The sequence below is a fragment of the Eulemur rufifrons genome, chromosome 5 (assembly GCF_041146395.1).
Source record: "Eulemur rufifrons isolate Redbay chromosome 5, OSU_ERuf_1, whole genome shotgun sequence".
In the NCBI taxonomy this organism is placed as follows: domain Eukaryota; kingdom Metazoa; phylum Chordata; class Mammalia; order Primates; family Lemuridae; genus Eulemur; species Eulemur rufifrons.
The window spans coordinates 55,251,335-55,257,728 of record NC_090987.1 but is presented as its reverse complement, the minus strand read 5'-3'; positions in this window follow the sequence as shown (position 1 = coordinate 55,257,728).

Genomic DNA, 6,394 nt, shown 5'->3' with positions numbered 1-6,394 from the left:
ACTAGACAGAGGACTAAAGGCTGAGCAACACAGAAAGGGTTGGAAGCAATAGCCAGAATGAAGCCAGAATGAAGAGACTTTGTTGAACTCAAAAAGCATAAGACATTAGTATGAGAGTATCACACCCCAAAAACAAAGCTCAAAAATAAATGTCAAAAGAATCTAGCTGATCTACAAATAACTGCCTGCTATAATAAATATTTGTGCCCTTTGAAAAAATGTAATAAACTCAGACATTCAACAGCATCATACTCAAAATGACTCACATTCAATCAAAATTTACTAGACATGCAAAGAAGCAGGAAAATGTGACCTAAAATCTGAAAAAAAAAATTCAAGAAAAACAAACCCATCAGTGAGAAAGATGGATGGAATTAGCGGATGATGACTTTAAAACAGTTATAAATATGTTGAAGAATTTAAAAAGAAAACAAATGAACATAATGAATATAGAAACAGAAGATTTACAAAAAGATCGAATGAATTTCTGTAGCTTAAAAATGTAATGTCTGAAATGAAAAATTCATTGGAAGGGCTTAACAGCAGATTAGACACTGAAGAAGGAAAAAAAACAGGAAACTTCTAGATATAACAATAGAAACTATCCAACTGAAACACACTATGAAAAAGTGCTAAAACAAAACATACACACACACACACACACACACACACGCACATCTAAAAATGGGCAAAGGAATAGAATAGACATTTCCTCAAAGAAGAACATGAAAAGATGCTCAACATCACTAATCATTAGTGAAATGCAAATCAAAACCACAATAAGGCATCATCTCATACCCATTAGGATAGCTACTATCAAAACAACTAGAAAATGCCAGTGTGAATGAGGATGTGGAGAAATTGGAGTCTTTCTGCACTGTTGCTGGGAATGTAAAATATTATAGCCCTATGGAAAACAGTATGGCAGATCTTCAAAAAATTAAAAATAGAATTATCAGATGATTCAGCAATTCCACTTCTGAGTATATGCGCAAAAGAAGTGAAAGCAAGAAATCAAAGAGATATCTTTACACCCATGTTTATAGCAGCATTATTTGCAATAATCAAAAGGTGGAAGCAACCGAAGTGCCATGACAAATGAATGAATAAACAAAGTGTGTTATATACGTACAATGGAATATTTTTCAGCCTTAAAAAGGAAGAAAATTCTGACACATGCTACAATATAGATGAACCTTGAGAACATTATGCTAGGTAAATTAAGAACAAAAAATAAGTCACAAAAAGACAAATACAATATGATTCCACTTATATGAGGTACCTAGAGTAATAAAATTCATACAGACAGAAAGTGGAATGGTGGTTGCCAGGGACTGAGGGAAGGACAGAATGGAGAATTGTTTAATAGGTATAGAGTTCATCTCAATTTTGCAAGATGAAAAGAGTTCTGAAGATGGATGGCTGTGATGGTAGCACAACAATGTGATGGTACTTAACACCACTGACCTGTACATTTAAAAATGATTAAGATGGTAAATTCTATGGTATGAGTATTATATCACAGTTTTTTTTAAATAAATAAATAAAAGGCTATAAATAATAGAGTGTCTCAGGAAACTATGGAACAATATTTTGTGGTCTAATATACTTTTAACTGGAGTCCCAGAAGAAGAGAGAAGCAATAAAGACTCTTTCAGACATACAAAAGCTGGAAGAATTTATCACTAGTAGACCCACATTACAAGAATGTCAAAGGAAGTTCTTCAGACAGAAGGAAAATGATACCTGATGAAAATACAGTATCAGAAATGGTAAATGTACAAGATTTTTTCTTATTATTTAAATGTCTGTAAAAGATAAGTGACTATACAAAAATAATGACAATGTATTGTGAGGTTTATGGTATGCATGAATAAAATGAACGATAACAACACTATAAAAGCTGAGAGGAGAGAAAGGAGACAAACTATTATAAGGTTTTTATATTTACATGAAGTTGTACATTATCACTTGAAGGTAGACTATTATGAGCTAAAGATGTATACTGTAAACACTAAAGCAACCTCTAAAGTTATAAAACAGAATAGCTAATAAGCCAACAAAGGAAATAAAATAGAATCATAAAAAATACTGACTCCAAAAAAAAAAAAAGGAAGAGAAAGGGGAAAAATAGAACAAAGAACAGATGGGACAAATGGGAAACAATTTTTAAGATGAAAAATTTAAACCTAACCATGTCAATAATAACCTTCAAAGGACTAAACACCCCAACTAAAAGACAGAGTGTATCAAACTGAATATAAAAGCAAGATTCAACCATATGCAGACTATAAGAAACACACTTGAAATATAAAACACAAATAGATTAAAAGTAAAAGGTTATAAAAAGATATGCCATGCTAACAGTGATGCAAAAAAAAAAAAAAAGTTGTAGCAGCCATATTAAAGTTAAAGTATAATCCACAACAGAGAAGACTTAATAAATTAGACTTCATCAAAATTTAAAACTGCTGCTCTTCAAAAGACATTCTTAAGAGAATGGAAAGACAAGTTGGGCATGGTGGCTCACGTCTGTAATCCTAACACTCTGGAAGACTGAGGCGGGAGTATCACTTGAGGCCAGGAATTTGAGACTAGCCTGGGAAGTAGGGAGATCCGATTTCTACAAAAACTTTAAAAAGTAACTGGGTGTGGGCGAACCTGTACTCCCAGCTGCTCAGGAGGCTGAGGCAGGAGGATCGCAATTTGATCAGAATTTGAGGTTGCAGTTAGCTATGATGATGCCATTGCACTCCAGTCCAGGTAAAAGAAGGAAGGAAGGAAGGGAGGGAAGGAAGGAAGGAAGGAAGGGAGGGAGGGAAAGAAGGAATGGAAGGGAGGGAGGGAGGGAGGAAAAGAAAGAAAGAGAAAGAAAGAAAGAGAGAGGGGGGGCAGGGAGGGAAAGAAAGAAAGAGAGAGAAAGAAAGAGAGAGAGAGAGAGAGAAAGAGAGAAAGGAAAGAAAGAAAGAGAGGGAGGGAGGGGAGAGGGAAAGAAAGAAAGAGAGAGAAAGAAAGAGAGAGAAGGAAAGAGAGAAAGAAAGAGAGAGAAAGAAAAAGAAGAAATAAAGTAAGAAAGAAAAGAAGGAAGGAAGGAGAAGGAAAGAAAGAAAGAAAGAAAGAGAGAGAGGAGAATGGAACCATGACTAAGAGAACATATTTGTGAATCATATTTCTGATAAAGGACTTTTGTCTAGAATATATAAAAAACCATAAAAACTCAGTAATATACAAAAACAAACTACCTTATTTTTAAAAATCAATTGTATTTTTGTATACAAAGAGCAAACAATTAGAAAATGAAATATCAACATATGATTATCTTTACAACAGCATAAGAATATTAAATGTCTTGGCATAAATCTATGAAATAATGTCCAAGAGCTCTACACAGAAAGCAATAAAACACCATTAATAGAAATTAAAGAATATCCAAAAATGGAGAGATTGCTCTGTTTCCAAGATGATGCCTTGTTGATAGGAATATTCTGTCACCAATATTGCAGAATAGGAAGCTTCTCACTCTCTCTATCGCCTCCCATAAATGTACAAAATAAACATCTATCCACATATCAGTTCCCCCCAGAAAAAGTCAGAGACCAGTCAAGACACCCCTATCCACTGGGCAACTGAGAAAACATCCACATCAAATGGTTGGAAAACCTGAGGCATACCCAGGCATGGACCCCAGCCTGGGCACTGTGCCATAAAATCGGGAAAGACTCCCCAACACCAGTCTCATCCTGTGGAGAGGAGGGTCTGGACCTCACATATAGGGCCTTAACCCTGTTTCCCACAATTTGACTCTTAATTTAAACTGCAGGAGCAGAGGGGATTAGATGTATGTGTGTCCCTCCAGACCATAGAAAATAAAGTGTCAATCTTATACAAGTAAGCAGGCACCTCCAGGTATTTTATCACCTTGGGGGCAGGGCAGAGAAAGGACTTGAAAAAAATCACAGCTTTCCCCTACTCCCCAGGAAAGGGTTTACAAAACACCGTTCCAGTGGTTGCCATGCAGCCTGGCTTCTAGCAAACTTACATTAGGGAGTTCAAGAGACAGTCAGTTATTAGCCTGCCACCAGTCTGGGAGGAGTCTGCACTCACACCAAGAGCCCCAACTGTTACAACATTCACCTAAGATACTGCATCATAAAGTTCCTAGGTCTGGGAGCAAAAGGAACTAGCATACACATGTCTCTCTAGCTAGCAGGGGGAAAAATGAAGTCTTTAAATAGACATTCAAGCACCTCCAGGGACTTCATCCCCCTGAGCAGAGCAGATAAGACACATTAAGAAAAAAACCACAACTCCCTGTTTCTCCTCCAAAAGGGTTTAGGATACATATTGAGAGCCCCAAGCTACCCCTCAAAGGACTCCATCCTAAACCTAGTAGCTCTGGGGAAAGAAGGGACTAGGCACATGTGAGTCTGCCTTGAACCCAAAATAAAGAAGAGGTTTTAAATGGGCATCCAAACACTTCCATGGGAATAAGCCTCCTAGTCGCAATATAGAAAAGAGGAAGGAACATGCAGCTCTCACTTTCTCTCTGTAAGGGGCTTATGACACACACTCCCAGTGGCTACATGATGGCCTGGTCTCTAATGAACTTGCATGGGGGCAGCTAACAGGACCAACAAACCGTAGCCCTTTAGGAATTGAACCCAGAGCTTGGCATGTCATGAGAACTGCCCCCAGCTTGCCCCGGAGATAAATTCAGGACTTTCTAATCTTTCTGGAAGGAGTATGGCCATGCACTGAATCCCACAATGTCCATTGCTCTCACCCAAGAGACTGCCTCCTTAATGACCCAGTTCTAGAAGTCCAGGGGGCTTTGCAACCCTGAGTGACCCAAGATTACAAAAAACAAACAGGTGGACATATAATGAGCCCACTCCCAGCAGCCATCTCTTCAGGATCAGAAGGTACACCCTGAATGTGAATACAGGTATATGCCATGGATCCTCTCCCCAGCTTAGTGCAGAGAGAGTGGATGGTAAATGCCTACACCCAGCCCTACAAAAAAGAAATAACTGGAACTCACACCCCAACCCTCCCAGCTACATCTGAAGAGCCTGGCTCCTAGCATACCAGTCACAGGGAATGGACAAGACATGGCACATCCTAAACTCCAGGAGGCCATCAAAAATAGAGATAGTGCTACCCAGGAGGTCTAGGCAGGAGGATTCCTTGAGCCCAGGAATTTCAGTTTACCCAGGCCAATTGTCTCTTAAAAAAAATTAAGATAGCAGTAGCAATCTGTACAAACACTAAAATTAGACAAGAACCTTAAAGTCTCTGGCTGCATGGATTGGTGAACACTATCTCCTACACAAAGCCAGTCTAACAAGAGAAAGGTTGGTGTCTTATTGAATGCACAGAAACCAATACAGAGAATCAAGGAAAATGAAAAAACAGGAGAATATATTCCAAACAAAAGAATAAGATAAATCTTCAAAAACCAACCCAAATGTAGTGGAGTTTTGTGATTTACCAACAGGGAATTCAAAATAATAGATAAAGATGCTCACAGAGGTCAAGAAGGCAATGCAAGAACAAGCTGAGAACTTCAGCAAAGAGACTGAAAGTACAAAAAAGTACCAAATGGAAATCACAGATCTGAAGAATGCCATAAACAAACTGAAAAATTCAATAAAGGGGTTCAACAACAGACTAGACAAAGCAGAAAAAAGGATCAGTGAACTTGAAGACAGGTCATTGGAAATCAACCAATCTGAGGAGCAAAATAAAAAAGAGTGAAGATAGCTTAAGTGACTCATGGAGCACCATCAAGGGAAACACTTATGACACAAGTAGAAGAAAGAATGAAAGGGACAAAAAACATATTCAAAGAAATACTGGCAGAAAATTTCCCAAGTCTGGGAAAGGAATTAGAAAGCCAGATTCAGGAAACCCATATGACACCGAATAAGATAAACCCAAAAAGACACACAGCACAACACATCATAGTAAAATTGTCAAAAGTTAAAGGCAAGGTTGAAAGCAGCAAAGAAAGAGCAAATCATCACGTATAAACCTCCATAAGACTGAGTGGATTTCTCAGCAGAAATCTCAACAGCCAGAAGAGAGTAAGATGATATATTCAAAAGTCTCAAACAAAAAGACTGATAGTAGCTGAAGGAGATCAAAGATGGCGGAGTGGTGGTGACGGCCTGAATCTGCGCTCCCGGGAAGGAAGGCATCGATCCGGACCTGCCACAACGCTAGAAGACCGCTCCCACACAGGAACAGCGGTGTGAATCCACGGAGAATCAGCGTGGGACAAACAGAGCGAGTGAGGTCTGAGGTGAACGAAAATTGGGAACGCGGGACAGACACTAGCCAGCAGAGCGCGGGTCGGATACACCCGCCCCCAGCCGGGGCGGGTGCAGCCTCT